Raw genomic sequence first — 10,714 nt, 5'->3', positions numbered from 1 at the left:
GTAAGTGACGAAGTGTCTATCTGTACGTGTACCTCGATCTGACTCAGTCTTCCGAGTAACGCCGATTTCTTATTTACTTCTTATTTCTTATTTCCTATTTCTTATTTACTTATGCACGTCGTCTTGTCGACGGCGTGCATAAGTAAAGCCGTCAGTTCGCTGAAGAAGGACACCACTTGTAGGCGCGCTTCTCGCGTGAACAGGCTGACGGCGCTTTCGCAGGCAATCAGTAGACCGAACTTGCTCGCAGCGATAGAGTAGCACTCCACGAAGACACCGGCGGCCGCTGCTTACGAGGGCAGCAGCATATGCTGCAGAAGCTCGCCGTTTTTTTCTTACTAGCTGGTCTCGCACAATGGATACGAAGACAAGCATATTGGACAATATTATACTCCTGCGGAATGTCCTAACTTTTGAGCACGGTTAACATCACGTGTCGCGCTTCGCTGGGCCTCGTTTAAAAACGAAACAAGAAACACAGCATGCAGACGTCCAGACATTGAAAGTGTCCATATTTGACACATTACGTACCGTTTAGAAGTATGCTTTTAATGCGCAAGTAGACTTTTTCGCAAAACTCTCAAATGATGTATAACGCAACTAAGCTGCAAGCAAAAAAAAAAACGCCAGGCCTGCGCTGAAACCGCAGCACAGTCACAGCGAAAGCTGGAAGAACAGCGTTTCTAGAGCCCGTTAAGCTCTCTTGGGGCTACAAAACAAGTACACTAGAAATGTACCCACTACGCCATAAATCACAATTTTTGTGAAGTTGGGAAGCACCTACTAAGCCATTATTCGTCATTCTGCGGAGAAGCGAGGCACCAGCTACACGTCAGTAAGGCATCATGTGCACTTTGTTGACGCGACGACTGATGACGATGAAGAATCATGGCTCAGCCCTTTGTAACGGGTTGGAATCTTTAAACGGCCCACCAGTTATGTAATTGGCATTGGGTGACGCCCGGTCACTATTTCCCTCTCCCGTCATGCTGTATAACATACGTTGACGTGGGAGAGAGACGGTGGGGGGGGGCGAAGAACTTTACTGAGACCCCGAGGAAATGGATCATGCGCTTATGGGCTTCCTTGGCAGCCAATGCAAGTGCACTTGCGAGGAACCCACTACGCTATAAATCAGTGTAATTTTACTGAGACCCCGAGGAAGTGGATCATGCGCTTATGGGCTTCCTTGGCAACCAATACAAGTGCACTTGTGAGGAACCCACTACGCTATCAATCATGTAATTTTTGCGAAGTAGGGCAGCAGGCACTGTGCCATTTTTCGTCATTCTACGGAGAGCGTTGGTACCTACTATACGCATGTAAGGCATTATGCGCACTTTGTTGATGCTGTGCCTGCTGACGATGAAGAATTATGGCAGAGTCCCTTGTAATGGGTTGGAAGCATTCAACAACCTACTCGTTGCGCAATTCGCATTGTGTGACGCCTGGTTACAGAATTCGCGTTGTGCGACGCTTGGTGCTTATTTTACTCTTCTACCACGCTATATTGCATATGCTAATGTGGTTCCTTCCCGACATGAAGCCTGTATAGGACCTTTTTGCCAAGCAGTTTCAAGCACCGGCATGGCTCAGAGGTTGAATACTGGGCTCCCACGCAGAGGGCCCAGGTTCGAACCTCGTTCCATCCTGGAGTTTTTTTCTTATTTCGTTTTTTTTTCTTATTTCGATCGATACTGGTTACGGACACCGGCGGCGGCGGCGGCGGCGGCGGCGGCGGCGGCGGCGGCAGCGGCGGCAGCCGGCAGCGGCGGCGGCGGCGGCGGCGGACAACTACGGCGCCAAAAACGGCCGGTGAAATGATCTCATAACAGCTTTCGCTGTAAAAGTAATATTTGTCTACTGTAGACATTATGAAAGATCAAGTTTGCAGAACTGTGATATTTTTTGTTGACGCCGAGCTGCTTGTTTGTAAACCTCGCGCTTCATTATCCTAATTTACTAATTATCTTATCTTTTTCTTTCTGAAGGCGTAATGTTTTTCGAAAACGTAAATACGCATCGTGCTACAAAGACTTCGCAGAATCTGATGTTTTCTCTTAAATTCTAGAAGAGTAATGCAGATCTTTTCAGGGGTTGCCCAGTTGGCCCACTCCTGCGTTTTGCACAATTTAAATTAAAAAAAATTAGAAATAGGAAGTTCGTCGATTAGATGAAACTTTCCCTCAAGAGCCTCTCGAGCCTTCCTAATTCGATGTGCCTCTACATGGGTGCAGCCGCAGCCTCCAAGACCGCCCGCCGACGCACAATTTCGAACACCACAGTGCAGCCGTGGCCTCCGCGATCAGCTCCGGCAGCGCGCCGTTGCAACGGTGCGCTGCCGGAGGTGGTCACGGAGGCCACAGCTGCAGCGGTTTTCGTTCCCTAACTCACCGCCTGGCTGCCGGCGATGACGTAGTACCCTTGGGACCAGCCAATGATCGTGAGGATCTGTACGAGCCACCAGGACAGGTGCTTGGACAGGGCGTCCACGCTGTACGTAGAGAGGAGCACATCGACTGCCCGCAGTACACGGACATCACTCAGCGATACCCGCGTCGACTTGTCAGCCATATCTCCACCAGGCGACACGGTCACCGGTTCGAGCCAGTTCGACACGGTGGAATTCTTCACAAAAGACGCGATCTTCACGATGCTGGCGACAGCGGGAGCCCCAGGCGTTCCTTGCGTCCTTGCATTGTGCAGGATGGATAGGACGCCCTCCTCGGTCGCCAGCAGGCTGTCCCTGGGCTCGCTGTCCGGCAGCGTCGCGTTGTAAAACTGGTGCAGCTCGTCAAAGTACAGCGCGTGTCGGTCGCCCACGGTGCGCAGAAAGCTGAACCACAAGGAAGGCTGCGCACAGGACAGAGGGTGTTGCAGTGAGGACACGAAGCTTAATGAAGCTTACTTTCTTCGGGTGTACATTGTATGCAAACGACAACTGTCGTGGACCTTACGAATATTTTACTGATCTTTAACCGCGGCCGCTGAATAAAAAAAAAAAAGGATCTTTTAGACAGCAAGGGACGTCTGGCGCCTTCTATAATGAAACACCCGAATAAAGTGGCATATCGTAATTATCACTCGGATTTATATATAGATAGATTCAAGTTTTGCCAGGAAAGGGGGGACCTCAATAATATAATTTGGGTTTGCTCCCCAGCACCCACGCAGAACAAAACATATCAAGATAGAGAGCAGTGGGAGACTGTGCTGTTCAGCTAGGGATCCAGATGACCAACCCCAAGCAGTTTAGCAAGTCGAGGATTCCTCCAGGGCCCAAGGGCTCCTAACAGTCACCTAGGAGAGGAAGGAAACTAATCCCTCTAATTTTGCCGATTCACAATAAAGTTGTTCCTTCCTTCGTCCAGAGGCCGTACTTGAAGATTCGTTCGCAGGAACGCGATCACCCTCTCAAACGTGTTTGCCGTATGTGAGGCGAGAACCACTGAAGGTGCAGCGTTCAAGTCAGCACAAACATGTAAGGTAAATTACGTTTACTGTACGGGAACAAGACTATATGTAAAGAACGCAAATGTTTCTTGGAATGTGGAAAATGTCTTTCACGCATCTTTGAGTTATGGAGTCAGTCAGCTGGTCTTCATCCATGCCGCGAACAGTTGACAAGCTTAATATGTACAATATGTACATCAAGACGGAGTACAAAGCGAACTCTGAGCACAAGCATGACAGAGTGTTATATCTGTTCTCTTCTTTGTGATGGATGGAGTGCGTACTAAAAAATAATAGTTGATAAATTTTGACATATCCGTGCAAAATTGAGGCTATCGAGGACATGGTAGAGATATTTGTGACCAACTGCCTTAAATCTATGTTCTCAGCCAAGGCATACCCAAATCTCTTGGACATGCAATTACCTAAACAGGCAATTGAGAAAACCAATTTGTGCACAGTGGTATGATAGTTACGAGCCAGTGAACTTTATTTCGTTCATTGTTGCCTCCCTTGGCCATTATCTGACTGAATCGCAGTATTTCTTATAATTGCGGTGGCCCGAAATAAGCCCAGTTGATAAGGGATGAGACATACATCTATCCTCACTTTAATATAAATGCTTGTAGCGAAAAAATACACAAACAGAACGAAACACCGTTGCCGCTGCACCACTGCGAAATGCGCTGGAAGAATTACGACAAGTGAGGATGCTGCGATGTTTTACTTGTTTCAGGTTCATTGCTAGCATTTATGAACTATTTCCATCTATTCAACATGTGCAACGAGCGTTAGAGTTGTTGATCAGCGCTCTTCGTTCACTCTCCCTAAAGGCATGACTCGCGATCCGGCTTCGTGAATCGAGGGATAATGGCATCGTCGATGTCGCTAACACGGAGTTCAAGCGTGAGCGAGGTTTTATTTTTTTTCTTCTTCTTTTACAGCGACTCTGTATACGCCAAGGAGTTAGAAAAATGTGGCGGTCTGTGAGTGCGCAGAAACTGCAATGAAGAAGCAACGCTAGCGCACCATTACCATTATTTAGCGTCAAAAGCGTAGCCAGCAATTTTTTTTTTTTTGGGGGGGGGGGTGTTAAATTATCCTTTTTTATGTTCGTGCGTGCGTTTGTATGCATGCTTGTATATATAAACATGCAAAATCAAGAAATTTCGGAGGCCTTTCACCCCCCCCCCCCCCCACCCCTCCCTCTAAAGTCACTGGAACGGGAAAAGTACCGCGGCCATCCTGCCCGCCGCCATATTTGGTCCAGGGCGGCCGAAGCTCCGGCGGCGCGTTGTTGATTGCACGCGGAGTAGCGCATGTTTTACGAATGCGTGCGCTTTTGCAGCCCCCAACGAAGCATACCGTTGTTCTCTAACTGATAAGGATACAAATAGCGGCAGTTTTCACTTGCCTACACATGCAAGCACACGTACTAACGCGATAAAGAAATGCGAACTGCGCGGCATTTACGCGCTCGGCTGTCGGCATTTATTTTCTTTATCTATCTATCTATCTATCTATCTATCTATCTATCTATCTATCTATCTATCTATCTATCTATCTATCTATCTATCTATCTATCTATCTATCTATCTATCTATCTATCTATCTATCTATCTATCTATCTATCTATCTATCTATCTATCTATCTATCTATCTATCTATCTATCTATCTATCTATGTAGCCGCACCCGCCTTTGTGCTCTCCTGGCCGTTTCGTTAATGGATATAGACCAAATTTGGTACGGTATAACATGACTGTATGACGGATATAAATTACAGGTGATAACATGAAAATAATGACATGCACGCCCTGTACGGCATGATTTACATGCCACGCTCATGGTGCGCTCGCGGCCGCTTCGCTAGCTTGATACATACCAAAATTGGTATGATGTGACAAGAGTGTTCGAGGAACATAAGTTACTGGTTATGACTTGCAAATCATGACAGACATGCCATTAAACATGATATACATGATATGGTCTCGGGGCGCTCGCGGTCGTTTAGTGAAATGAATATATACCAAAATTGATATGTCGAGATAATTCGGTATGACGAACGTTAGTGACAGGTGGTAGCATGGAAACCATGCCTTACATGACATGCGTGCCGTTATTTTCATGTTACCACCTGTTATTTATGTTCGTTATACAGTCACGTCACGCAATACCGATTTTGGTGCATATCAAGCTAGCGAACCGGCCGCGAGTGCACCATGAGCATGGTATGTAAATTATACAGCTGTTTATGTTTCCCCCCCTATGTACTGCCCCTAGTGGGCCCTTAGGGTACTTGAATAAAAAAAATGCCTTACATGACATGCGTGTCATTGTTTTCATGTTACCGCCTGCTGTATATGTTCGTTATACAGTCACGTAACGCAATACCAATCTGAAGAGGTCTGGTTTCATGGCGCGTTGATCGTTATATGTGAGCCCAAATGCGTCAATTTTGCGACAAACATAATTAAGAGCTGCCCGGCAATGTTATTGTACATGAACCTTCCGCGGAAACCACGCGAAACAAGCTGCACTAGTGCTGGGGAGACACAAACATTCCCCCGAAACAACATTCGCGAATTCTCAATGAAACGCGTACCTCGCAAAGGCAGGTATCAGTCGTGGGAACAAATTTTTGCACCGTACGTATTCTGTGCAGCCACACAGCCCGTCGCTTGGCATCCTTTTTTCCGGCTGGGAATAGCACAGAGGGCTTTGCCCTTTTCCGGCCAATTGCTGCACCAAAAAGCGCAGCACCCATGCATTCTTCGATGCCTCAACAGGCTTGCGATGAAGTGTCAAAACGATACAGGATGTCGTAATGTTCCTGCACGCTTTTCTGAGGCTATAAAAACAAGCGCCCTCCAAAGTGCCGTGCGTCGGCGGCCGGGAGACAACAGCGAAGCGAGCGAGCTGGACCATTTCTGTGGCGAAGCCGCCGAAAGGGCGCGGCGGCGAAGAGAAAACGAATGCGGTACTTTTCTCGTTACAGTGACTTTACCTCGCCCCCTGGCTACGCCCCTGTTTAGCTTGTTTTCCTGCCTCCGACACACGCTACGCTACAATCGTAAGGCTCTTTTGCACAATGATCGATAGCTACAGGCGTCGAGTTCACAAGGCTTTTTGTTGGTAAGCGCTCTTCGCAATTGACTGGCTTTGCTTGGGATATGTCCCGCATCAGTTCTGGGCGAAATTTCTTCGTAAGAATAATTTTATCGTACGCAAGAAGTGTTTGGGAATTCAGGCCAGGTTTTCTTTCCCCACCTAGGACGTAATCGATGCGCACTAAATCACTCTTGCAGGCTGATATTCTTCAATTGCTTACATTGCGTCCTGTCATTTTCCGTCTCAACCTTCTTCTTAAGCTCTTAAATGTTTTCAAGTTTGTTAACGTGCAAGTATTTTTCCCGAAACAAAACGCAGTCACACTGAGCTTTTATCTTCAATCTTATCATTAGGCTGCAGTCCATACTTAGAGTGTTTATTCAGTTTGATGTAATGGTCCATACGTATACCTTTCTGTGATAGAAAGGTACAAACAGTCACAAAACAGTACCGCAGCGAGTTGCTTGACGAGGTACCTGATCACGCGGAATAGACGGAATGGAATGGACCATTCAATTCCATTTTAGCTTCATTTCCTTACAGATTTCCCTCTTATTCAAACTGCGCTTCGTTACTTAGTAAAAAAAAAAGGCTTTTCTTATAAGCTCTAAATGACAGATCAATCGATCGATCGATCAATCAATCAATCAATCAATCAATCAATCAATCAATCAATCAATCAATCAATCAATCAATCAATCAATCAATCAATCAATCAATCAATCAATCAATCAATCAATGATCTAGGTGATTACAGCATAATCTTCGACTGAAACCAAGACACGTCTCTTTCAGTGCTGTTGGATCGTTCCAAAGTTAACTGACGGGTATGTCACAAATAGGTTACGACGCAAAAAGTTTACCCTGTGTAGTCGTATCGAACATTATATGACATTATGATCAAGTACCGTTTAAGGAGATTTGACAAGTCAAGAGACAAGCCACTCACAACGAAGCTCGGTAGATAAAAGCGCTGTTCTTCGTCACGCGAGGCGCGAAGCCCGTGATATATCTCTAGCTTCACGTAGTTGCCGGGCTGTTTTATTATTATTTTTTTTTTGCTTCAGCGTCTAGTAAAAAATTGAACAAGCCGCATAAAACTTTGTTGGCGAAGAGAAAGCACAGCTGAGTTTGAAGCTAAAACACTTCGCCTATAGAACAAGCGCTCACAACTAAGATGAAGCTACAGTGAACACGGACAGTTCTTGTAGTGCATAACTTTCTTCGCCATCTTCAATCAATGCCCGTTGACCCGCAGTGAAGCCCGACCCTTCTGTGCCTGGCTCCAACATGCGAACCGCATAATGGCGATGCGCTGGTTTTTGTCCACGAATGCTTTACGGCCACGCGCAAGCTGTGGGTTTTTTATAACGGCTCAACGAAAGTAAAAGCTGGCTGTCTCGGACGTTGTGGTCTAAGTAATGCCTCGGCGAGAAGGTCCGGAAGTCCGACGTCTCTTTCGAGGTAGTTGCCAGCGTTGTTGACTTACATATGGCAGGCGCGAAACGAGCCTTCCACTGCCAGAGTAATTCTACTTATTTTTATATAAAACAGAGCTGCAATCTCCGAAAGCTTACGAAGGATTTCTTTAGCTCAATTTTGGGATGCCGATATGAAGTGCTCGTAACCATCAGCAAGTTTTAGAACCCGTCCAGTATTGAGGACGTTCGCTGCAGTGGAGAAAACGCACACGCTGCGCGCCACGCAAATGCAGAAGACGGGCGCTGTAAAGATATGTGATGAACTTTCACGCGAAAAGTTGGTTTCACGGAGTATATAGAAAGAAAAATATGTGGGTAGCAAATCAAACGGGCGCTCTTTGGCCAGGCCTGGCCCTTGTGCCACTAAACAGGACACATAATCATAAAGTAACTTTCCTAGTTTTTCATTGAGAAACGAAAAAAGAAACTAGTGCAGTCTGGATACCTAACGTTCCAACTTTTAACTCTTGATCATATTTGTTTACTTTACACTGAGATGAACGACAGTAAAGATAGTTGCGCGTCTGCGCACTCAAAATCAATAAACTCTTCACAAACATGGCCTTGAGAGAACAATAATGAACAATAAAGACGCGTTGATAAGCTGAACAGTAGCTGTGATAATAATAATTGTTAGGGTTTACCGTCCCAAAAACACGATCTGATTATGAGAGACGCCCTAAAGTGGAGGGCTCCGGAAATTTCGACCACCTATAGGGTTCTTAAACGCGCACATAAATCCAGCAACACGGGCCTCAAGCATTTTCGCCTCCATCGAAAATGCGGCCGCCGCGGCCGGGATTCGATCCCGCGACCTTCGGGTCCGCAGTCGAGCACCACAACCATTAGACCACCATAGGGGGTTAAAACCAATAGATGTGAAGCGGTTGTACTAAGCTGCTGATAGTCCACCAAGTAAATGTTCAGAGAAAAAGAAACAAAATTTACGCAGCTAAACTTGCTTGCCAACCTAAGCACACCCTAGGAATCCCCAACACCACTGTTTGCGCCCGATACATAACATTGCGGTTACTTTTGTTCTTTTCAGCCTTTGGCCACGTGATGTACAGTTTAAAAAGAATTGTCCCGACAAAATTGCTTCACAACGCCCATTGACTTCGCTTAAAGCAGTGCGGCTTCGCTGTGACGTCGGCCACCACTGAGAGTTTAATACACGCCCGAAATGCAATAGGAGCTCATATTCGACTTCCTCGCCGAAACACGTATGTTTGGCTATAAATATAGTCTCCAGCACATGCAAACACAGTGTTGTTTAATTATAGACCTTTCTTTAATATAATGCAGGCTTCGCCTGGACATCATCGAGTCAGAAAACGCCGGATGTTCAAATTAGAATACGTTCTACCAACAAGTTGAAGTTTTATAGCTAACAAACTTTGTCCAAGAGCTTACAATTATTGTCCTTTTCTACACTGCGCTCTTGCCCTTGATTAAAATTCCTTAATGTCAGTTACGATTAAGTGAATATTTCCTGCCTGTCGTACGCCTGCCTTGCTCGCAAGTAAGTAACTTGTCTTTCATTGTAAAATAAATTTTATATTCGATACGTGCTAGCAACATGGGACCAGGTCAACGTCGCTAGTTCGCAAGTTTTCTTTTTCTTTTTCATTGGTCAGCTGACCTCACTAATATTACGTACAGCGTCAGGATTGGCTCAAACAGTCTCTTATGAAAAATTTCAGCGCAATTTTTTGTCGTGCAAATACGGACACTGAATGGTATATCCACCCGAGGAAACCTGCTCTTTCACGCAATTCAGTGATAGCGTGATATCTGTGTCAGCCATGTGGTACGAGCGCTTTGTGGAAAAATATTTCGTTTATTTTTGCATCAGTTACGTTGTTGTGGAGATATATAGGTAACATACCCTAGCATGGTGCTCGGTCAGTTGCCTCATTCCATACCGCAAACTGGCAAAGACAAAGTAATAAAGATGTACAAAAGAAACCAGAGACCGACGTGCACCCACTCAACCACCCGTCGCTTACGCTGCGGTTTTTGTTCATTCTCCCGTAAGCATCCTTTCGGAAACAACCCACCGTAGCCGCTACGCCAACTCGCCACCTGGACGCACACACATCGACAGCACGCCATACCACCCACACACACTGTGGCAGGTGGAAATTGTTTCTTTTTTAGCGCAGCCGCACAGGGGTTCCACTATCAGGAGTTTGATCAGAGGCTTTTAGCAGGAAGCGGGCCTTAGCTCGATTATCGACATGGCCTAATGCTGCAGCGGCTCCTAGTGTTTCAAACGACATCCGGTGGCGTGTTATCGCGCCTTCTCGCTCGAAGCAGATCCTGCGGCTCGGACGACGCATTCCCCTAGTCACGTCATTTTTCGACGAATACACTTAAGCTGCGCTGTGGATGACGACGCCCAAAATATGAAGGACCGTGTGTGTCGATACTTAGAAATCAATGCCGCTATGTGAACCAAATATTTGATCAAGCTTACTGCAAAGCAACACGTACACGCACGGTATCCCTCTACATCGCATCTACCCAACGCTTCATGCCTACCACTGCCCCATATGCGCCGTTCCCGACACACTGGCACACCTTATACTCGAGTGCCCGTGGCGCCACCAAGATGCCGATAACAAGCCCGCAACGACCGCACGCAACAACCTCCTCGCCGAGACGTGG

This window comes from Rhipicephalus sanguineus, chromosome 5, assembly GCF_013339695.2.
Source record: "Rhipicephalus sanguineus isolate Rsan-2018 chromosome 5, BIME_Rsan_1.4, whole genome shotgun sequence".
Lineage (NCBI taxonomy): Eukaryota > Metazoa > Arthropoda > Arachnida > Ixodida > Ixodidae > Rhipicephalus > Rhipicephalus sanguineus.
Note: the sequence above shows the minus strand (reverse complement) of the source record.